Genomic DNA, 25,432 nt, shown 5'->3' on the forward strand with positions numbered 1-25,432 from the left:
CAGGGCTTCCAGCCACTGCAAACAAACTCCAGATGTGTGCACCCCTTGTGTATCTGGCTAATGTGGGTCCTGGGAAATCGAGCCTCCAGCCGGGGTCCTTAGGCTTCACAGGCGAGCACTTAACCACTAAGCCATCTCTCCAGCCCTGAATAGAATATTTTTATTCTGTATCTGAATCATTTGTATATTTGAATTGGAAAACTTGTTCTAAATTGTTGAAGTGCCAACAAGAACAGTTTTGTTGTTATCTGTGATAACCCTTGATTTCCAGACTCATGAATTTTCTGTTATTTATATCAGGATATATAAATATTGCTATATAAGAAGAGTGGGAGACTTCCGGTTAAGATGGCGGCGTAGGTACCACACCAAAGCTGCCTAGGGGGGAAAAAGACCAAAAAAACTCAGCAAATTACACACTTTTACTAAAAAGTGAGGTGTATAGGAAATTGAGGTGGCAGCGGAGAAGTAGAAGAGTTATAGAGCATCCAGAGCCTGCACAGGCGGGAAAAGCGGCTCCGGCAGCTTGGCCAACCGGCGCGGCCGCGGCACACCAGAAAGCCGCCAGACTCTCGGCTCGAGCCACAGGAAAAGCCAGGTGCAGGATTTTCCCCTCACACCGCGCTCTCCGCAACTCGGGAAACGTGAGGGGAGAGCGGCAGCGAGCAGCGGAGGAGAAGACCGCGAGGTAGAAGAACACGTGGAGCAGCGAGAGATCCAGAGCAGCCGCGGCTCCCTCCCCTCCCCCAACGCCAGAACCCAGCTCCAGCGAACAACCAGCGGCCCGGGACAAGGCCACGCCAACTTGGGCTGACAGCGGGACCCAAGAAGGAGCAGAGTTCGGCAGCAACTTCAGCGGCTCCAGCACCGGTACCAGCGGCCCCAGCAGCAGCGGACCCAGGAGGGGCAGCGGCGGCAGATCCTGCAGCAGCGGCTTCGGGGGGAGCAGCGGCGGTGGACACGGCAGCAGCAGCTTCAGCAGCAGTGGTGGCTCCAGTGGTGGCAGCTACGGCAGCAGCAGAAGCAGCAGCAGTGGCTCGGTTTGCCCCGTAGGAAAAGCAAGTGCCCAGCTCCAGAAATCAGAACAGCAGTCCGACGACCCAGGCAGCAACTTGACTGAGACCAAAATCACCCACGGTAACTGGGATTGCACCAGGGAAGGGTCTCAATTGGTCACAAGCTGACTTGGATCCCTCAACAGACCAGAAATCTAAACCTCTTTGTTGATAGAGGATCTGGTCATTATAATAACTACTCTTGCATACATACTCGGGGCTGTTTTTGATTGAATGTGTACAGTGTTTAGTTAAATTTTAGAATCTACCTGTATTTTATTCCACTCAGCCTGCTTGAATACTCCTATAGCAGGGAAACTCAACCCCTAAGAACATCTTTGTAGATACTCTGAGAGTCTTAAGAGACACACCTAATACCTTAAGGTCCTACCCTGAAAATATATTACATCAAATCAATTGATACAGCTAAGAATACACAGCTAGCTAGAAAATCCAAGCATTAACTTAATCCAAGATGCAAAAATATATACATTATAACACAAGAAACACTAAAAAGCAAGACGATATAAATCCACCTAAAAGTATTGATGCATCAGAAATGTCCTCCAGTGAGAAAGAGTTAGAGGAAATGCCTGAGAAAGAGTTCAAAAGAATAATTATAAATATGTTCAAAGAGGTCAAAGAACACATGAAAACAATCAAAGAGGAAATCAAAGGAATCAAAGAAGAGGCAGGACACCAATTTAATGAAATAAAGAAGGCAATACAAGACATAAATAGGGAAATAGAAATAATAAAGAAAAACCAGTCAGAATTACTAGCAATGAAGAACACAGTTAATGAAATAAAAAACTCTGTAGAAAATCTCACCAGGAGGATGGATGGGGGAGAGGACAGAATATCTAAGCTAGAAGACCAGGTGGCAGACCTAATGCAGTCCAACAAAGAGAAAGACAAACTTATACAAAAGTATGAGGGGGAATTTCAAGATATTCAGGACACTATGAAAAGATCCAATATAAGAATTCAGGGAATAGTAGAAAGAGAAGAACTCCAATCCAGAGGCATAGTAGGCATCTTCAACAAAAACACAGAGGAAAATTTCACCCAAGTTAGGAAAGAGGTGCCAATACAATTACAGGAAGCCTTTAGAACCCCAGCCAGACAAAACCCAGAAAGAAACTCTCCTCGCCATATTATAATCAAACTTCCAAACACACAAACCAAAGAAAAAATACTGAAAGCAGTTAGAGAGAAAAATCAAGTTACCTACAAAAGCAAGACCATTAGGATTACAGCAGATTATTCAACACAAACTTTTAAAGCCAGAAGGGCTTGGAGTGATATATTCCAAGTTCTGAAAGATAGCAACTGTCAACCAAGGTTACTTTATCCTGCAAAGTTATCCATTCAAATAGATGGAGAAATAAAGACATTCCATGACAAAAGCAGGTTAAAGGAGTATTTAAAGACAAAACCAGAACTACAGAAAATACTTGATAGAATCCTCCATGCTGAACAAAAGGACAAGCACACATATGAGGAACCTAGAAAAAACAAGCTATACTCAAATGCCAGTTAACAGAAGAGAGCACAGGTAGAACCAGTAACACACACACACACAGAAAAATGGCAAACATAAATACACACCTTTCAATAATATCTCTTAATATCAACAGTCTCAGAGCCACAACAAAAAGACATAGATTTGCAGACTGGGTTAAAAAGCAGGATCCTACAATTTGTTGTCTCCAAGAAACTCACCTTTCTACAAAGGATAGACATTATCTTAGGGTGAAAGGTTGGAAGACGGTGTTTCAAGCAAATGGGCCTAGAAAACAAGCAGGGGTTGCTATCCTAATATCAGACAGGGTAGACTTTAGTCCGACGTTAGTCAAGAAAGATAAGGAAGGTCACATTATATTGATTAAGGGCACACTCCAACAGGAGGACATTACAATCCTAAACATATATGCACCTAACATGGGGGCTCCCAAATTCATCAAACAAACACTATTAGAACTAAGGTCACAGATAACACCAAACACAGTGGTGGTGGGTGACTTTAACACCCCTCTCTCATCAATTGACAGATCATCCAGGGAAAGAATAAACAGGGAGGCATCTGGACTAAGTGAGGTCATAGAAGGAATGGACCTAACAGATATATACAGGACATTTCATCCAAAGGCTGCAGAATATACATTCGTTTCAGCAGCACATGGAACATTCTCTAAGATAGACCATATATTAGGACACAAAGCAAATCTTAACAAATTCAGGAAAATTGAAATAATTCCTTGCATTCTATCTGACCACAATGGAATTAAACTACAAATCAGTAGCAAGAAAGGCTATAGGGCATACACAAAATTATAGAAACTAAACAATACACTACTAAATGATGAATGGGTCAATGAAGAAATCAAAAAGGAAATCAAAAAATTTATAGAGTCAAATGATAATGAGAACACAACATACCAAAATCTCTGGGACACAATGAAGGCAGTTCAAAGAGGTAAATTTATAGCCTTAAGTGCCTATATTAAGAAATTAGAAAGGTCGCAAGTAAACAACCTAATGCTTCGCTAAAGCCTTGGAAAAAGAAGAACAAGGCAAACCAAAAATCAGTAGACGGGAAGAAATAATAAAGATTAGGGCAGAAATTAATGAAATAGAAACAAAAAGAACAATCCAAAGAATTAATGAAACAAAGAGTTGGTTCTTTGAAAGGATAAACAAGATTGATAAACCCTTAGCAAATCTGACCAAAAGAAAGAGAGAAGAGACACAAATTAATAAAATCAGAGATGAACAAGGTAACGTCACAACAGATTCCAGAGAAATTCAAAAAATCATAGGGACATCCTATAAAAGCATATACTCCACAAAGTATGAAAATCTGAAAGAAATGGATGATTTCCTTGATCTATATGACCTACCGAAATTAAATCAAAATGAGATTAATCACTTAAATAGACCTATAACAAACATGGAGATCCGAACAGTTATCAATAATCTCCCAACTAAAAAAAGCCCAGGCCCAGATGGATTCACTGCTGAATTTTACCAGACTTTTAAGGAAGAGCTAACACCATTGCTTCTTAAGCTTTTCCAGGAAATAGAAAAAGAAGGAATTCTACCAAACTCCTTCGATGAGGCCAGCATTACCCTGATACCAAAACCAGGCAAAGATAGAACAAAAAAAGAAAATTACAGACCAATCTCCCTCATGAACATAGATGCAAAAATTCTCAACAAAATATTGGCAAACAGAATACAAGAGTATATCAAAAGATCATTCACCCCGACCAAGTAGGCTTTATCCCAGAGATGCAGGGATGGTTCAACATACGCAAATCTATAAATGTAATACATTACATAAACGGGTTGAAGGACAAAAATCACATGATCATCTCATTAGATGCAGAGAAAGCATTTGACAAAATCCAACATCCCTTCATGATAAAAGTCCTACAGAGACTGGGAATAGAAGGAACATATCTCAATATAATAAAGTCTATTTATGACAAGCCTACAGCCAACATATTACTAAATGGGGAAAAACTGGAAGCTTTTCCACTAAAATCAGGAACAAGACAAGGGTGTCCACTGTCCCCACTTCTATTTAATATAGTTTTGGAAGTCTTAGCCATAGCAATAAGGCAAGAGACACACATAAAAGGGATACAAATTGGAAAGGAAGAAATCAAGTTATCATTATTTGCAGATGACATGATTCTATACATAAAGGACCCTAAAGATTCTACTAGCAAGCTGTTAGAGCTGATCAAAACCTACAGCAATGTAGCAGGATACAAAATAAATACACAGAAATCAGTAGCCTTCATATATGCTAACAACAAACACACAGAGGTTGAAATCAGAGAATCACTCCCATTCACAATTGCATCAAAAAAAATAAAATACCTTGGAATAAACCTAACCAAGGAAGTAAAGAATCTATACAATGAGAACTTTAAAACACTCAAGTGAGAAATTGCAGAAGACACTAGAAAGTGGAGAAACATCCCTTGTTCCTGGATTGGAAGAATCAACATCGTGAAAATGGCAATCTTACCTAAAGCAATCTACACATTTAATGCAATCCCCATCAAAATTCCAAAGGCTTTCTTCATGGAAATAGAAAAAACAATCCAAAAATTCATTTGGAATCACAAAAAACCTCAAATATCTAAAATAATACTGAGCAACAAAAAAGAGGCTGGTGGTATCACCATACCTGATTTTAACCTATACTACAGAGCCATAGTAACAAAAACAGCATGGTACTGGAACAAAAACAGACATGTAGATCAGTGGAACAGAATAGAGGACCCAGATGTAAGCCCAAGTAGCTATAGCCACCTGATATTCAATAAAAATGCCAAAAATACTCATTGGAGAAGAGACAGCCTCTTCAGCAAATGGTGTTTTGAAAACTGGATAAATATCTGCAGAAGGATGAAAATAGATTCTTCTCTCTCGCCATGCACAAGAATTAAGTCCAAATGGATTAAAGACCTTAACATCAGACCGGAAACTCTGAAACTGCTAGAGGAAAAAGTAGGGGAAACCCTTCAACATATTGGTCTTGGCAAAGACTTTCTGAATACAACCCCAATTGCTCAGGCAATAAAACCACAGATTAACCACTGGGACCTAATGAAATTACAAAGATTTTGCACTGCAAAGGACACAGTGAAAAAAGCAAAGAGGCAACCTACAGAATGGGAAAAAATCTTCGCCAGCTATATATCTGATAGAGGATTAATATCTAGGATATACAAAGAACTCAAAAAGTTAAATAATAAGGAATCAAACAAGCCAATCAATAAATGGGCTATGGAGCTAAATAGAGCAGTTCTCAAAGGAAGAAATACGAATGGCATATAAGCATCTAAAAAAATGTTCTACGTCACTAGTCATCAGGGAAATGCAGATTAAAACTACATTGAGATTCCATCTCACTCCTGTCAGATTGGCCACCATCATGAAAACAAATGATCATAAATGTTGGCGGGGATGTGGAAAAAAAGGAACCCTTCTGCACTGCTGGTGGGAATGCAATCTGGTCCAGCCATTGTGGAAAACAGTGTGGAGGTTCCTAAAGCAGCTAGAGATTGATCTACCATATGACCCAGCTATAGCGCTCCTAGGCATATATCCAAAGGACTCATCTCATTTCCTTAGAAGTACATGCTCAACCATGTTTATTGCTGCTCAATTTATAATAGCTGGGAAATGGAACCAGCCTAGATGTCCCTCAACAGATGAGTGGATAATGAAGATGTGGTACATTTATACAATGGAGTTCTACTCAGCAGGTAAAGAAAAATGAAGTTATGAAATTTGCAGAAAAATGGATGGACCTGGAAAGTATTATACTAAGTCAGGTAACCCAGGCCCAGAAAGCCAAGCGCCACATGTTCTCTCTCATATGTGGATCCTAGCTACAGATGACTGTGCTTCTGCGTGAGAATGAAAATACTTAGTAGCAGAGGCCAGTCAGTTGAAAAGGAGACATAAACGGATGGAGAAAGGAAGGGAGGCAGGATACTTAATAGGTTGATATTGTATATATGTAATTACAATGATTGTAATGGGGAGGTAATATGATGGAGAATGGAATTTCAAACGGGAAAGTGTGGGGGTGGGGAGGGAGGGAATTACCATGGGATATATTTTATAATCATGGAAAATGTTAATAAAAATTAAAAAAAAAGAAAAAAAAAGAACAAGAGTGGGCCATTCCTGGGATTTTACAAATGAAATTTAGGTAAAATAGTAATTGCAATTTATTTAGCTATTTTTCACTTTTTTTTTTTTTTTTTTTTTTTTGGTTTTTCGAGTTAGGGTCTCACTCTGGCTCAGGCTGACCTGGAATTCACTATGTAGTCTCAGGGTGGCCTCGAACTCTCAGCGATCCTCCTACCTCTGCCTCCCGAGTGCTGGGATTAAAGGCGTGCGCCACCACTCCTGGCTTAGCTATTTTTCTATATAGTGAGTAGAATGGGAGAAAAGCTTGGATCTAAACCTCAGTTCTGACACCTACCAGCTATATGGCCTTAAATTAGTCATTCAACTTTCACATGCTTCATTTTCTTAACTGTATTAAAAAAAACAAAATTGAGGGCTAGAGAGATGACTTAGTGGTTAAGTCATTTGCCCGTGAAGCCAAAGGACCCAGTTTAGATTCCCCAGGACCCACATTAGCCAGATGCACAAGGGGGCTCACATGTCTAGAGTTCGTTTGCACTGGCTGGAGGCCCAGGCATGCCCATTTTCTCTCTCTCTCTCCCTCTTTCTCTGTCAAATAAATAACCAAATATTTTTTAAAAAACTGAAACATCTTTAATCATCAAGCTAAGAATGAGTTTCAGAATTAAAAGTAAGGGGCCAGAATTATCTAGTACAATGCCTAGCAAATGATAGGTGCTGAATGAATGCTAATTTTTTTATTAAGTAGAAACATTGTATGGACACATCATATATTGGTACCATTATGTCCCTCCTCTTTGGCCCCATTACACTGAGAGCCCTCAGTGGGATTGCTAGTATTCACCACTGAGTTATGGGTTATGAGTTGTGAGAGTAGCAGTCAGTCAATAAAAAGGTTGTTGTATTAAACACTGCTGTTACTAAGCACATTAAAAAAAACACATGGCGCTCTCCCCTGTGGTTTCTGCCTCTGGCTAAGCAATGTCAGGGCTACCACTCCACCTCCACACTCAGCTGGAATGACTGCTGACAGGAGCCACTCAGCCTGGTCCAAGAGTTCAGAGTGGGATGGGGGAGTCACAAACAGTCTGGCCTTCTTTCAGAGTTGGGTTCCAGAACTGCACCGCCCAAATGGTGATGGTATGAGCAGCCAAGAGTGCAGACAGTGGTGGAGGGACTGGCAGGAACTCCAAAGTAGAAGTTCTATGGAGTCAGACAGCTGGTGTCACTGAGGTCACTGGATCCTTGCTCTAATGGTTCCAGGGGACTGCCTTTATCCCCAGTTTGGACTGCCTGACTGTTCATGGTAAGTGGCACTATTGATGGGTATGGCCAATGGCAGCTGTGGATAAGGTTGTGTCTGCTTATATTTTTGTTTTTCTCATTTTAGCTGCTGGCAACTTCTAATGTCATCACATCTTGTCCATAGTGCAGCCATATTTGTGGTTACATCTTTACACATTGCACATTGCAAGGCACAGCCTTGTTTATATCATACTCACACATTGTACCTCGCACACTGTGAGCCACAGGGCTTTATTTACCTTGTTTACCCAGATCACAAGTTGTGGGCCAGGCATGGTAGCACATGCCTTTAATCCCAGCACTCAGGAGGCAGAGGTATGAGGATCACCATGAATTTGAGGCCACCCTGAGACTACATAGTGAATTCCAGGTCAGCCTGGGCTAGGGTGAGACCCTAAAAAAAAAAAATCAAGCTGGGTGACTTGTTCGGTACTGTGTTCCTATCACCCATGCATCTGGAGTTTGGCGGCAGAAGCCCTGGAGTCTCTCTCTATCTCTGTCTTTCTCTGCTTACAAATAAAGAAATAAAAAAATATTTTTTATATATTTGGTGTGACTCATGTGAGCACATGTATGTTGGTGTCTATACACATGGTACACATGTGTGGAGGCCAGAGGTTGATATTGGGGGCCTTCCCTTCATTGCTTTCCCCCTGTAGTTAATGAGGTAGGGTCTATCACTTGAACTTAGAGCTTGAATATTCGACTGGAATGACAGGTGGGTCAACACGTCCCACCTAGCATTTTAAGTAAGCGCTAGGGTGTTGCAGTCAGGTTCACATGGCTGGTAGAAATCACCCAACCAAGAGCAGCTTCTGGGAAAAAGAGGTTTATTTTGGCTTACAGGCTCAAGGGGAAGCTCCACAATGGCAGGGGAAAATGATGGCATGAGCAGAGGGTAGACATCACCCCCTGGCCAACATAAGGTTGACTATAGCAACAGGAGAGTGTGCCAAACACTGGCATGGGGAAACTGGCTATAAAGCCCATAAGCCCACCCCCAACAATACACTCCCTCCAGGAGACGTTAATTCCCAAATCTCTATCATCTGGGAACCTAGTATTCAGAACACTTAAGTTAATGGGGACACCTGAATCAAACCACCACATTCCACCCCTGGCACCAATAAACTGATAACTATACATGATGTAAAATGCAATGCATCCATCCCATCTTTAAAAGTCCCCATAGTTTTTATCACTCCTAATGATATTCAAACGTTCCCATAGTCCAAGATCTTTTAACTGAGACATAATGCCAAAAACTAGCCTCAAAAAAACATAATGGCACAGAATAAACATTCATGCTGCAAAAGGCAACATTGGGCATAGTAAAGAAATATTCAACCAATACAATATTTTAGCCAGGAAAATATCAAACTCTGTAGCTTCAAATCCAACAACTCTAGCCAGTGACAAATCTCAAAGTTCAATAATTCTAACCAGCAACAAGTCTCTGGTATTCTAATTCTGCCCCACCAGCTAGGCTACTCACAGTCCTGGAAAACTTCATCGGGGCCAGCAGCTTTCCTTAGCAGCCATCTCATGGTCCTAGCATCTCCACTGAGTCTCCACTGCAATCCATAGTTCATCCTCATGGCCCCATGCAGGCATCCAGCAAACCTGCTTCTCACTGTCCATGGCTGTTTCCAAAACACAAGACCATGTTGCAAACTCAATGACCCTCTCTTTGCTGCATTTCTTACATTCCACAATACCAGGTAGGGTGCCAATTTGTTCATGGGAGGTGGGGATAAAGCAGACTTTGAAGAACAGGAGACTTCCTGAGCACTCAGGCTCCTTCAAAAAGGGTCTACATTCTTCCTGTTGCCCAAATACAGGTCAGCTGACCCATTCTCAAAGGTTGTACTCTCTCAATTGCAGTTGAACAGGCAGAAGTTTCAGCCTAAAGGTTTCTTCCTGAGCCATATCCCTCTGCTCATACCCATTTATACTCAAAGCAACCCTGCACAACCTCTCAGGACATGGGCAGAACAGCAAGCTTCTCACACAAACTGCTAGCCCAGTCCAAGCAAAGCTCTTTCTCACCCTCATAAGCCAAACCTCACAGTTCACACTTCTTACTGCATTCAGGTCTTTCAACTCTGACCAGAATATTCCATGAAGCTGTACTTTACAGTACTGCAAGGCATCTCTTAGGCCAAGGTTTCAAATCCTTTCACACTCCTCTTGAAAATCAGTTCAAAAAGACCGAAGCCACATAGTCAGGTGTCTAGCAGCAATCCCACTCCTCAGTACCACTTTACTGTTGCAGTCAGGTTTGCATTGATGGTAGAAATCACCCAACCAAGAGCAGCTTCTTGGAAAAAGAGGTTTATTTTGGCTTACAGCCTCAAGGGGAAGCTCCACAATGGCAGAGAAAAATGATGGCATGAGCAAAGGGTGGACATCAGCCCCTGGCCAACATAAGGTAGACAATAGCAACAGGAGAGTGTGCCAAACACTGGCATGGAGAAACTGGCTATAACACCCACAAGCCCACCCCCAACAATACGCTCCCTCCTGAAGATATTAATTCCCAAATCTCCATCAGCTGGGTACCTAGCATTCAGAACACTTAAATTTATAGGGACACCTGACTCAAACCACCACATGGAAATCCCTCACAATTGCTATCCCCCCACCAGCTCCACAAGGATGTGTATCATTAAACTGCTTTCTGTCTCCTTTCCTTTGGCCATAACACACTCTGGAAAGTAGAAGGTTAACTAGAAGAGGGACTCTATGATGCAGCTTCCATAAAGTTGCCATTCAGGTATAGTGGGATTTGTGGTGGTGAAGCTGCCCTTGAGTCACCCATGTTCCTGTAAATAATCCCTCACCCATGCACTGTAGTAGCCCCATATAAACTCACTGGTTCACCAAACCTGATTTTGGTGTTAACTGTCCTTTGGTCTGTCATTTGTGCACTATCTAGGGAAGTGTGGTGGGAAATAAATTGAGTCAGCAAGAGTAATCAGGCAAAATCCACTACAGAGAAAGGGAGAGATTTTATTGAAGATTTGCATGAGGATCTGCAAACTAATGTCAAAACAGAGGCACTTAACACTGATTGTATTGGAGTTTGATATCACTTACAATCCTTTGTTTGAATTTTCCATGCTTGCAGAGAGGAAGAGATTTACATTCTGCGAGTATAAGGGTTAAGACATTTCTCTGTGTCAAGTAACATGAACCACAGGTTATTGTCTCCCAAGATAAGCTAATTATATGTTGTCTAAAAGGGGTCAGGTGTGGTAGCACACGCTTTTAATCCCAGCACTTGGGAGGCAGAGGTAGGAGGACCACCGTGAGTTCGAAGCCACCCTGAGACTACATAGTGAATTCCAGGTCAGCCTGGGCTAGAGTGAGACTCTACCTCAAAAAAAACCAAAAAACCAAAAATTTTTTAAATTTTAAAAAATAAAAGGAGTCAGGCTTTGAATCAGTTCCTGCCGGTTTTTCTGGCTGTAGTGTCACAAAATTCTGGGGTGTTATTTTTGTTTGTTTGTTTGTCTGGTGTTTTGAGGTAGGGTTTTCCTCTAGCTCAGGCTAACCTGGAATTCATTATGTAGTCTCACGGTGGCCTCAAACTCAGGGACATCCTCCTACCTCTGCCTCCCAAGTGCTGGGATTAAAGGTGTGCACCACCACACCCAGCTCAAAATTCTTATTAGTTTTACAATAAATTGTTTAAAGGAACATTCCTGGCTACAGTTCCAGAAGAGGGAAGACCAGTGTTTATTAGCTTATGGAAGTTTTATGTGTATGCATGTATTTTTTTTATATATTTTCATTGACAACTTCCATAATTATAGACCATGAAAATTCCCTCTTCTCTCAATTTCCCCTTCACAACTCCACTCTCCAGCATATACCCTCCCCACTCAATTAGACTCTTTTATTTTGAGCTCATCATCTTTTCCTCCTATTATGATGGTCTTGTGAAGTTAGTGCCAGGCACTATGAGGTCATGGATATCCACGCCAGTTTGTGTCTGAAAGAGTGCATTGTAAAAAGTCCTATGATCCTTAGTTCTGTCTGTCACCTTTTCCACAATGGACCCTGAGCCTTGAAAGGTGTGATAGAGATGTTTCAGTGCTGACAATTCCTTTATAACTTTTTCTCAGTAGTATGGTACCTTTTGAGTCATTACAGAGGTCACTGCCCTCTGAAAAGAGAAGCTTCTCTAACCAAAAGTGAGAGCAACATTAACATATAAACATTAAGAGAAGTGCTTATCAGGCAGTTTGGAGAGCATAATATGTGCACTTAGCCAGACATCAGCATGTGTTACACCACTAGGGCTCATAACCTCCCCCATAATAGGTTTTCAGTATCAGGCATGTATTATCTCCCTTACAGCAGACCTCCAGTAGAGAGCACATGGTTTCACCCATTTCAAACATACCACTATTGCGCCTGTTGGCTCATTTGGCCTAGCTGACCAAACTTAAGGCTTGCAGTATCCACTGTAGTTTATCTCTACTGGTGATTCCTCTCTCTCTCTCTCTCAATCTCTCTCTCTCTCTCTCCCTCCCTCTCTCTCTCTCTCTCTCTCTCTCTCTCTCTCAGAGCTGCATGCAGCATAGTTTTTTCCAGATTTGTGTCAGCTTGTCTACAGAGAAGATGTTGTTTTCAGCTCAGCTTCATCAAGATTTTTCAGTGACTGTGGTGGTTTGATTTAGGTGTCCCGCATAAACTTAGGTGTTCTGAATGTGAGGTTTCCAGCTGGTGGAATCTTGGGAATTAACACCTCCTAGAAGCAGTGTGTTCTTGGAGGCAAGCTTATGGGTGTTATAGGCAGTTTCCTGTTGCCAGTGTTTGGCACACTCTCCTGTGCTGTTGTGCACCCGATGTTGGTGAGGAGGTGATGTCCATGCTCTGATCATGCCAGGCTGACCTGGAATTCACTGTGTAGTCTTAGGGTATCCTCAAATTCATGGAAATCCTCCTACCTCTGCTTCCCGAGTGCTGGGATTAAAGGGGTACACCACCATACTTGGTGTTGCAGTCAGGTTTGCATTGCTGGCAGAAATCACCTGACCAAGAGTAGCTTGTGGGAAAAAGGTTTATTTTGACTTACAGACTTGAGAGGAAGCTCTATCATGGCACAGGAAATGATGGCATGAGCAGAGGGTGGACATCACTTCCTAGCCAACATCTGGTGGACAAAGGAAAAGGAGAGTGTACTAAACACTGGCAAGGGGACACTGGCTATAATGCCCATAACTCGCTCAAAGCAATACAACACCTCCAGGAAGTATAATTTCCAACTGGCAAAGGTGAGAAAATAGCATACAGAACACCTAAGTCTATGGGGGACACCTAACTCAAACCACCACATTCTGCCCCTTGCCCCCATAAACTGAAAACATCCATGTTATAAAAATCAATGCATTCAGTCCAACTTTAAATGTCCCCATAGTTTCTATCAAGCCCAATGATGTTCAAACATTCCCATAGTCCAAGGCTTTTTTTTTTTTTTAATTAACAACATCCATGATTATAAAAAATACCCCATGGAGATACCCTCCCACCCCCACTTACCCCTTTGAAACTCCACTCTCCATCATACCCCCTCCCCATCTCAATCAGTCTCTCTTTACTTTTGATGTCTTGATCTTTTCCTCCTCTTATGATGGTCTTATGCAGGTAGTGTCAGGCACTGTGAGGTCATGGATATCCAGGCCATTTTGTGTCTGGAGGAGCATGTTGTAAGGAGTCCTGCCCTTCCTTTTGCACTTATATTCTTTCCACCACCTCTTCCACATTAGGCCCTGAGCCTTGGAAGGTGTGATACAGATATTGCAGCACTGAGCACTGCAGTCACTTCTTTCCATCACAATGATACCTTCTGAGTTGTCCCAAAGTCACTGCCATCTGAAAAAAGAAGATTCTCAACCAAAAGTGAGAGTAGACTTCCGGTTAAGATGGCGGTGTAGGTACCCCGCCAAAGCAGCCTAGGGGGGAAAAAGACCAAAAAAACTCAGCAAAATACACACTTTTACTAAAAAGTGAGGTATATAGGAAATTGAAGCGGCAGCAGAGAAGTAGAAGAGATCCAGAGCATCCAGAGCCTGCACAGGCGGGAAAAGCGGCTCTGGCAGCTCGGCCAACCGCCGTGGCCACGGCACACCAGAAAGCCGCCAGGCTCAGCTCCAGCCACAGCAAAAGCCAGGTGCAGGAGCTTCCCCTCACACCGCGCTCTCCGCAACTCGGGAAACGTGATGGGAGAGCAGCAGCGAGGAGCGGAGGAGCAGACCGCGAGGTAGAAGAATGCTTGGAGCAGCAAGAGAACTGGAGCAGCTGCGGCTCCCCCCCTCCCCCACTGCCTGAGCCCAGCTCCCGCGAACAGAGCAGCGGCCCGGGACCCGGCCACGCCAACTTGGGCTGACAGTGGGACCCAAGAAAGAGCAGAGTTCGACAGCAACATCAGCGGCTCCAGCACCGGTAACAGCGGCCCCAGCAGCAGCAGACCCAGGAGTGGCAGCAGCGGCAGACTCGGCAGCAGCACCTTCAGGGGGAGCAGCGGCAGTGGACACAGCAGCAGCAGCTACAGCGCAGTAGTGGCTCCAACAGTGGCAGCTACAGCAGCAGCAGAGGCAGCAGCAGCGGTGGGTCCAGCAGCAACACCTTCAGCAGCAGTGGCTACAGACCCAGCAGGGGCAGCTTGAGCAGCAGCAGTTCCAGCAGCAGGGGTGCTGATCTGCAGGGCCACACTTGCCAGGCTCGGTTTGCCCAGGAGGAAAAGCAAGTGCCCAGCTCCAGAAATCAGAACAGCAGCCCGACGACCCAGGCAGCAACTTGACTGAGACCAAAATCATCCAAGGTAACTGGGATTGCACCAGGGAAGGGTCTCACTTGGTCGCATGCTGACTTGGGTCCCTCAACAGACCAGAAATCTTAACCTCTTTGTTGATAGAGGATCTGGTAGTTATAATAACTACTCTTGCATACATACTCGGGGCTGTTTTTGATTGAATGTGTACAGTGTTTAGTTAAATTTTAGCATCTACCTGTATTTTATTCCAGCCTGCTGGAATACTCCTATAGCAGGGAAACTCAACCCCTAAGAACATCTTTGTAGATACTCTGAGAGTCTTAAGAGCCACAACTAACACCTTAAGGTCCTACCCAGAAAATATATTACATCAAATCAATTGATACAGCTAAAAATACACAGCTAGCTAGAAAATCCAAGCATTAACTTAATCCAAGATGCAAAAATATATACATTATAATACAAGAAACACTAAAAAGCAAGACGATATAAATCCACCTAAAAGTATTAATGCATCAGAAATGTCCTCCAGTGAGAAAGAGTTAGAGGAAATGCATGAGAAAGAGTTCAAAAGAATGATTATAAATATGTTCAAAGTGGTCAAAGAACACATCAAAACAATCAAAGAGGAAATCAAAGTGGAAATCAAAGGAATCAAAAAAGATGCAGGACACCAATTTAATGAAATAAAAAAGGCAATACAAGACATAAATAAGGAAATAGAAATAATAAAGAAATACCAGTCAGAATTACTAGCAATGAAGAACACAGTTAATGAAATAAAAAACTCTGTAGAAAATCTCACCAGTAGGATGGATGAGGGAGAGGACAGAATATCTAAGCTAGAAGACCAGGTGGCAGACCTAATGCAGTCCAACAAAGAGAAAGACTAACTTATAGAAAAGTATCAGTGGGAATTTCAAGATATTTGGGACACTATGAAAAGATCGAATATAAGAATACAGGGCATAATAGAAGGAGAAGAACCCCACTCCAGAGGCATAGTAGGCGTCTTCAACAAAATCATAGAAGAAAATTTCCCCCAAATTGGGAAAGAGCTGCCAGTGCAGATACAGGAAGCCTTTAGAACGCCAGCCAGACAAAACCCAGAAAGAACCTCTCCTCACCATATTATAATCAAACTTCCAAACACACACACCAAAGAAAAAATATTGAAAGCAGTTAGAGAGAAAAATCAAGTTACCTACAAAAGCAAGCCCATCAGGATTACAGCAGATTATTCAACACAAACTTTTAAAGCCAGAAGGGCTTGGAGTGATATATTCCAAGTTCTGAAAGATAACAACTGTCAACCAAGGTTACTTTATCCTGCAAAGTTATCCATTAAAATAGATGGAGAAATAAAGACATTCCATGACAAAAGCAGGTTAAAGGAGTATTTGAAGACAAAACCAGTTCTATAGAAAATACTTGATAGAATCCTCCATGCTGAAGAAAAGGAAAAGCACACATATAAGGAACCTAGAAAAAACAAGCAATACTCAAATACTAGTTAACAGAAGAGAGCGCAGGTAGAACCAGAAACACACACACACACACACACACAAAAATGGCAAACATAAATACACACCTTTCAATAATATCTCTTAATATCAACAGCCTCAATGCCCCAACGAAAGGACATAGATTTGCAGATTGGGTTAAAAAGCAGGATCCTACAATTTGTTGTCTCCAAGAAACTCACCTTTGTACAAAGGATAGACATTATCTTAGGGTGAAAGGTTGGAAGATGGTATTTCAAGCAAATAGGCCTAGAAAGCAAGCAGGGGTTGCCATCCTAATATCAGACAGGGTAGACTTCAGTCCAATGTTAGTCAAAAAAGATAAGGAAGGTCACTTCATATTGATTAAGGGCACACTCCAACAGGAGGACATTACAATCCTAATCATATATGCACCTAACATGGGGGCTCGCAAATTCGACAAACAAACACTATTAGAACTAAGGTCACATATAACACCAAACACAGTGGTGGTGGGTAACTTTAACACCCCACTCTCATCAATTGACAGGTCATCCTGGGAAAGAATAAACAGAGAGGCATCTGGACTAAATGAGGTCATAGAAGGAATGGACTTAACAGATATATACAGGACATTTCATCCAAAGGCTGCAGAATATACATTCTTTTCAGCAGCACATGGAACATTCTCTAAAATAGACCATATATTAGGACACAAAGCAAATCTTAACAAATTCAGGAAAATTGAAATAATTCCTTGCATTCTATCTGACCACAATGGAATTAAACTACAAATAAGTAGCAAGAAAGGCTATAGATCATACACAAAATTATAGAAACTAAACAATACACTACTAAATGATGAATGGGTCAATGAAGAAATCAAAAAGGAAATCAAAAAATTTATAGAGTCAAATGATAATGAGAACACAACATACCAAAATCTCTGGGACACAATGAAGGCAGTTCTAAGAGGTAAATTTATAGCCTTAAATGCCTATATTAAGAAATTAGAAAGGTCGCAAGTAAACGACCTAATGCTTCGCCTTAAAGCCTTGGAAAAAGAAGAACAAGGCAAACCAAAAATCAGTAGACGGGAAGAAATAATAAAGATTAGGGCAGAAATTAATGAAATAGAAACAAAAAGGACAATCCAAAGAATTAATGAAACAAAGAGTTTGTTCTTTGAAAGGATAAACAAGATTGATAAACCCTTAGCAAATCTGACCAAAAGAAAGAGAGAAGAGATACAAATTAATAAAATCAGAGATGAAAAAGGTAACATCACAACAGATTCCAGAGAAATTCAAAAAATCATAGGGACATACTATAAAAGCATATACTCCACAAAGTATGAAAATCTGAAAGAAATGGATGACTTCCTTGATCTATATGACCTACCTAAATTAAATCAAAATGAGATTAATCACTTAAATAGTCCTATAACAAACATGGAGATCCGAACAGTTATCAATAATCTCCCAACTAAAAAAAGCCCAGGCCCGGATGGATTCACTGCTGAATTTTACCAGACTTTTAAGGAAGAGCTAACACCATTGCTTCTTAAGCTTTTCCAGGAAATAGAAAAAGAAGGAATACTACCAAACTCCTTCGATGAGGCCAGCATCACCCTGATACCAAAACCAGGCAAAGATAGAACAAAAAAAGAAAATTACAGACCAATCTCCCTCATGAACATAGATGCAAAAATTCTCAACAAAATATTGGCAAACAGAATATAAGAGTATATCAAAAAGATCATTCACCCTGACCAAGTCGGCTTTATCCCAGAGATGCAGGGATGGTTCAATATACCCAAATCTATAAATGTAATACATTATATAAACGGGTTGAAGGACAAAAATCACATGATCATCTCCTTGGACGCAGAGAAAGCATTTGACAAAATCCAACATCCCTTCATGATAAAAGTCCTACAGAGACTGGGAATAGAAGGAACATATCTCAATATAATAAAGGGTATTTATGACGAGCCTACAGCCAACATATTACTAAATGGGGAAAAACTGGAAGCTTTTCCACTAAAATCAGGAACAAGACAAGGGTGTCCACTGTCCCCACATTTATTTAATATAATTTTGGAAGTCTTAGCCATAGCAATAAGGCAAGAGACACACATAAAAGGGATACAAATTGCAAAGGAAGAAATCAAGTTATCATTACTTGCAGATGACATGATTCTATACATAAAGGACCCTAGAGACTCTACTAGCAAGCGGTTAGAGCTGATCAAAACCTACAGCAATGTAGAAGGATACAAAATAAATACACAGAAATCAGTAGCCTTCATATATGCTTACAACAAACACACAGAGGTTGAAATCAGAGAATCACTCCCATTCACAATTGCATCAAAAAAAATAAAGTACCTTGGAATAAACCTAACCAATGAAGTAAAGAATATATACAAAGAGAACTTTAAAACACTCAATCGAGAAATTGCAGAAGACACCAGAAAGTGGAGAAACATCCCTTGTTCCTGGATTGGAAGAATCAATATTGTGAAAATGACAATCTTACCTAAAGCAATCTACACATTTAATGCTATCCCTATCAAAATTCCAAAGGCTTTCTTCATGGAAATAGAAAAAACAATCCAAAAATTCATTTGGAATCACAAAAAACCTCGAATATCTAAAATAATACTGAGCAACAAAAAAGAGGCTGGTGGTATCACCACACCTGATTTTAACCTATACTACAGAGCCATAGTAACAAGAACAGCATGGTACTGGCACAAAAACAGACATGTAGATCAGTGGCACAGAATAGAGGACCCAGATGTAAGCCCAAGTAGCTATAGCCACCTGATATTCGATTAAAATACCAAAAATACTCATTGGAGAAGAGACAGCCTCTTCAGCAAATGGTGTTTTGAAAACTGGATAAATATCTGCAGAAGGATGAAAATAGATTCTTCTCTCTCGCCATGCACAAGAATTAAGTCCAAATGGATTAAAGACCTTAACATCAGACCGGAAACTCTGAAACTGCTAGAGGAAAAAGTAGGGGAAACTCTTCAACATATTGGTCTTGGCAAAGACTTTCTGAATACAACCCCATTTGCTCAGGCAATAAAACCACAGATTAACCACTGGGACCTAATGAAATTACAAAGATTTTGCACCGCAAAGGACACAGTGCAAAAAGCAAAGAGGCAACCTACAGAATGGGAAAATATCTTCACCAGCTATATATCTGATAGAGGATTAATATCTAGGATATACAAAGAACTCAAAAAGTTAACTAATAAGAAATCAAACAAGCCAATCAAAAAATGGGCTATGGAGCTAAATAGAGCATTCTCAAAGGAAGAAATACGAATGGCATATAAGCATCTAAAAAAATGTTCTACATCACTAGTCATCAGGGAAATGCAGATTGAAACTACATTGAGATTCCATCTCACTCCTGTCAGATTGGCCACCATCATGAAAACAAATGATCATATATGTTGGTGGGGATGTGGAAAAAAAGGAACCCTTCTGTACTGCTGGTGGGAATGCAATCTGGTCCAGCCATTGTGGAAAACAGTGTGGAGGTTCCTAAAACAGCTAGAGATTGATCTACCATATGACCCAGCTATAGCACTCCTAGGCATATATCCAAAGGACTCATCTCATTTCCTTAGAAGTACATGCTCAACCATGTTTATTGCTCCTCAATTTATAATAGTTGGGAAATGGAACCAGCCTAGATGCCCCTCAACAGATGAGTAGATAATGAAGATGTGGCACATTTATACAATGGAGTTCTACTCAGTGGTAAAGAAATATGAAGTTATGAAATTTGCAGAAAAATGGATGGACCTGGAAAGTATTATACTAAGTGAGGTAACCCAGGCCCAGAAAGCCAAGCACCACATGTTCTCTCTCATATGTGGATCCTAGCTACAGATGATTGGGCTTCTGCGTGAGAATGAAAATACTTAGTAGCAGAGGCCAGTAAGTTAAAAAGGAGACATAAAGTGTAGAGAAAGGAAGGGCGGAGGATACTTATTAGGTTGATATTGTATATATGTAATTACAATGATTGTAATTGGGTGGTAATATGATGGAGAATGGAATTTCAAATGGGAAAGTGTGGGGGTGGGGAGGGAGGAAATTACCATGGGATATATTTTATAATCATGGAAAATGTTAATAAAAATTAAATAAAATTAAATATCTTAAACTATCAAAAAAAAGTGAGAGTAGCATTAATATAAGTGTGTGAACATTAACAGAAGTGCTTACTCTGCAGTTTGATAAGCATAGTATATACATTTGGCCAGACAACAGCAGATGTTACACCCCTAGGGGTTATGAATACCCCTGTTTTAAGTTTTCAGTATCAGGGATGTATTCCCTTCCCTTGGAGTGGGCCTCCAATCCAATTAGAGGGCAATTGGTTTCATCCATAACAGATGTGCCACTATTGCACCCATTAGCTCATTTGCCCTGGCTGGCCAATTATAAGGCTTGCAGTGTCCACTGATGAGTATCTTTACTGGTGATTTCTCTTTCTCCCATTGAACTGCATGCAGAATGGCTTCTTCCAGCTTTCTGTCAGTTGGTCTACATGGATGAGAATATCAGCTCAGTTCCAGCAAGATTTCTCAGTGGTCTTGCAGCCCAAGTATGTAGTCTTCAGCAATAGGGTCTCACTATCTATTCCTGATGGGAAACCAAGGGCCTCGGCAATGACCTATAATGTTTTGGGGGCATCATGGATCTCCCTGGCCAACAACTCACAGGAAGATATCCCATCCGTGCCACTGAAAATTTTCTAGCAACAATGTATAGTTCCTGAGTGCTCCATTGTCCAAAAAATTAGGATTACATATATTTTATTTATATCCTCTTAGATTTTAATTAGCTGTCCCTCCACCTTTCCTTTACTCAATCTCTTCCCCAGACCTCATTTTGGGTCTTTTCACCCCCATTAATCTATTCTTCTACTTACATATATACAATGCCATCCTTAATAAAGTACCCCCTCCCTTCCTTTATTATATTGAGATATGTTCCTTCTATTCCTAGTCTCTGTAGGACTTTTATCATGAAGGGATTTTGGACTTTGTCAAATGTTCTCTCTGTATCTAATGAGATGATCATATAATTTTTGTCCTTCAGTCCATTTATGTAATGTATTACATTAATCGATTTGCATATGTTGAACCATCCCTGCATCTCTGGTATAAAGCCTACTTGGTCAGGGTGAATGATCTTTCTGATATATTCTTGTATTCTATTTGACAATATTTTGTTGCAAATTTTTGCATCTATGTTTATGAGGGAGATTGGTCTGTAATTTTCTTTTTTTGTTCTATCTTTACCTGGTTTTGGTATCAGGATGATGCTGGCTTCATAGAAGGAGTTTGGTAGGATTCCTTCTTTTTCTATTTTATGGAAAAGCTTAAGAAGCTATGGCGTTAGTTCTTCCCTGGAGGTCTGGTAAAATTCAGCAGTGAATCCATGTGGACCTGGACTGTTTTTATTTGGGAGATTTTTGATAACTGCTCAGATCTCCATACTTGTTAAAGGTCTATTTAATTTATTAATCTCATCTTGATTTAATTTAGGTAGGTCATATAAATCAAGGAAATTATCCATTTTTTTCAGATTTTCATACTTAGTGGAGTATGTGTTTTTATAGTATGTCCCTATGATTTTTTTAATTTCTCTAGCATCTGTTGTGATGCTACCTTTTTCATCTCTAATTTTATTTATTTGTGTCTCTTCTCTCTTTCTTTTGGACAGATTTGCTAAGGGTTTATCAATCGTGTTTATCCTTTCAATGATCCAACTCTTTGTTTCATTATTTCTTTGGATTTTTTTTTTTTTTTTGGTTTCTATTTCATTAATTTATGCCCTAATCCTTATCATTACTTCCCATCTACTGATTTTTGGTTTGCCTAGTTCTTTTCCCAAGGCTTTAAGGTGAAGCATTAGGTCGTTTACTTGCAACATTTCTAATTTCTTTTTTTTTTTCTATTTTTATAATGTTTAATATAATTCATAAAACAGTGCTTGTATAAAAAAATCACACAAAATTGCTAGAGAGTATACAATTTCCAAAAATGTCCTGGGTTTTTGTTACATTCAGTTTTCTAAGGGTGCACTCAAATCAATGGTACAATTCAGACATGATATTTCATTATCTTTAGTAAAACTATTCTCATTTTATGTCCTCACAGTAGTTAACTCTGATATCCACTTTGTGCAGGGTCTGCTCTTACTAGGATGTCGGAAAAACATTAAGGCTGGATCTACACAAGGCAAGGATTTGCATACAACAGTAACAGCCTCACCTCTACTGCAGAGAGAGAGGCCCACCTGTACAGCCAGGCCCGGTGAGGGCTCAATGACCTTCAGCCAGGAGTCTCCAGAACCCTTCCCATCAGGCAAGAAACAACCCTGGAGGGGGAAAAGATGGAAACTGAGGCCATCTCCACAGGAATACTGTGGCTGGGTCAAGCCAGTGACTTACCATTGAAACAGCCAATCCGGTCACCACTTATGTAGACCCCATTGGTTGGTTAACGATTGCTGCTAAAATGCACACCCCACTCCCCAAACTTAAACGGAATGGAAGGTTTTGGGGCCCAACACTGAAGGGGTAGGGGTACATGAACACTAATGACATTAGACACTTTATTCCCTGTCAAAAAAGTTTGTCATCATAAAGACACAGCCACATGAACTGAAGCATATGTGAACTCTCTACATTCATGACTATCTTCATACATTCTTTAACAAGTTACTAACAGAAAACCATGACTGCTACTGCCTACAGTGACATACTATTTTACTTAGAATGTGTCTGTGCTAATCTTTAGTCCTCCAGATACAAGGCAAAAAAATATCCATAACACAAGAAAAGCCAAAAAATTTAGATGGGGAGGAAAAGAGCTGCTAACAGATCTTACAGAACATTAAATTCTGAAAAAATAAGTATTTTTGTACTCATATTGCTTCATGTAAAAAAATGCCCACTGGAGCCACCTGTATGGATGGAGCAGTGAGTAACGCCATACAATCCAGGGGGACAGATGGGAAACAGCTACCAGAGCGTGTGCCACCTCTCTTCACTGAAAGGCTCTGTGGGATTTGGGGAAAAGGAAAATTGCCAAACTACAGTTTCCTAAAACTTAACATGTTCTACTTTACAAAGAGACATGTTTAATTCCTAGAACCTGTGGATTTCTCTAATATGAGTAGACAGGACTTTCTAAAAAGTTAAATGATTTTGTTTCTGATGTGGCAGGGTCACATTCCACTAGAAAGTAGGACAGTTTTCACATGGCTTGGAATCCTGTTGGATATAATCCTCACAACCAAAACAAATTCAAAAATATGGAACGCTTCACGAATTTGCGTGTCATCCTTGCGCAGGGCCATGCTAATCTTCTCTGTATTGTTCCAATTTTAGTATATGTGCTGCCGAAGCGAGCACTCTAATTTCTTAATATAGGCACTTAAAGCTATAAATTTACCTCTTAGAACTGCCTTCACTGTGTCCCAGAGATTTGGTATGTTGTGTTCTCATTATCGTTTGACTCTATAAATTTTTTGATTTCCTTCTTGATTTCTTCATTGCCCATTCATCATTTAGTAGTGTATTGTTTAGTTTCCATTATTTTGTGTATGATCTATAGCTTTTATTGCTATTGAATTGTAGTTTGATTCCATTGTGGTCAGATAGAATGCAAGGAATTATTTCAATTTTCCTGAATTTGTTAAGATTTGCTTTGTGTCCTAATATATGGTCTATTTTTGAGAATGTTTCATGTGCTGCTGAAAAGAATGTATATTCTGCAACATTTGGATAAAATGTCCTATATATATCTGTTAGGTCCATTCCTTCTATGACCTCATTTAGTCCAGATGCCTCTCTGTTTATTTTTTCCTGAGATGACCTGTCAATTGATGGGAGTGGGGTGTTGAAGTCCCCCACTACCATGGTGTTTGGTATTATCAGTGACCTTAGTTCTAGTAGCATTTGTTTGATGAATTTGGGAGCACCCACGTTAGGTGCATATATGTTTAGGATTGTAATGTCCTCCTGTTGGAGTGTGCCCTTAATCAATATAAAGTGGCCTTCCTCATCTTTCTTGACTAACGTTGGACTGAAGTCTACCTTGTCAGATATTAGGATAGCAACCCCCTGCTTGTTTCCTAGGCCCATTTGCTTGAAACACCATTTTCCAACCTTTCACCCTAAGATAATGTCCATCCTTTGTAGAAAGGTGAGTTTCTTAGAGACTACAAATTGTAGGATCCTGCTTTTTAATCCAGTCTGCAAACCTATGTCTTTTCATTGGGGCATTGAGGCCATTGCTATTAAGAGGTATTATTGAAAGGTGTGTATTTATGTCTGCCTTTTTTTGTGTGGTTCTGGTTCTACCTTTGCTTTCTTGTGTTAAATAGTATTTGAGTATTGTTTGTTTTTTCCAGGTTCCTTATATGTGTGCTTTTTCTTCTCTTTGACATGGAGGATTCTTTCAAGTTTTTTCTGTAGTACTGGTTTTTCCTTCAAATACTCCTTTAGGCTGCTTTTGTCATGGAATGTCCTTATTTCTCTGTCTATTTGAATGGATAACTTTGCAGGAAAAAGTAACCTTGTTTGACAGTTGTTATCTTTCAGAACATGGAATACATCACTCCAAGACCTTCTGGCTTTTAAAGTTTGTGTTGAGTAATCTGCTGTAATCCTGATGGGCTTACCGTTGTAGATAACTTGATTTTTAACTGTTTTCAATATTTTTCTTGGGTTTTTGTGTTTGGTAATTTGACTATAATATGGCGAGGAGAGTTTCTTTCCAGGTTTTGTCTAGCTGGGGTTCTAAAAGCTTCTTGTATCTTCACTGGCACCTCTTTCCCAATTTGGGGGAGTTTTCTTCTGTGATTTTGTTGAAGACACCTACTATGCCTTTGGAGTGGAATTCTTCTCCTTCTACTATGCCCTGAATTCTTATATTTGATCTTTTCATAGTGTCCCAAATATCTTGAAATTCCCACTCATACTTTTCTACAACTTTGTCTTTCTCTTTGTTGGACTGTATTTGATCTGCCACCTGGTCTTCTAGCTTAGATATTCTGTCCTCTCCTTCATCCATT

General features: G+C 40.4%; 1 non-coding gene across 1 annotated transcript; it reads right to left on the bottom strand.

Moving 5' to 3' along the window:
- Positions 1–23,662: 23,662 nt before the first annotated feature.
- Positions 23,663–23,768, bottom strand: LOC123463059. Its single transcript, XR_006638671.1, has one exon. It is a non-coding gene; the product is annotated as a U6 spliceosomal RNA (small nuclear RNA).
- Positions 23,769–25,432: the final 1,664 nt, after the last annotated feature.

This window comes from Jaculus jaculus, chromosome 8 (genome assembly GCF_020740685.1).
Source record: "Jaculus jaculus isolate mJacJac1 chromosome 8, mJacJac1.mat.Y.cur, whole genome shotgun sequence".
NCBI classification, from domain to species: domain Eukaryota; kingdom Metazoa; phylum Chordata; class Mammalia; order Rodentia; family Dipodidae; genus Jaculus; species Jaculus jaculus.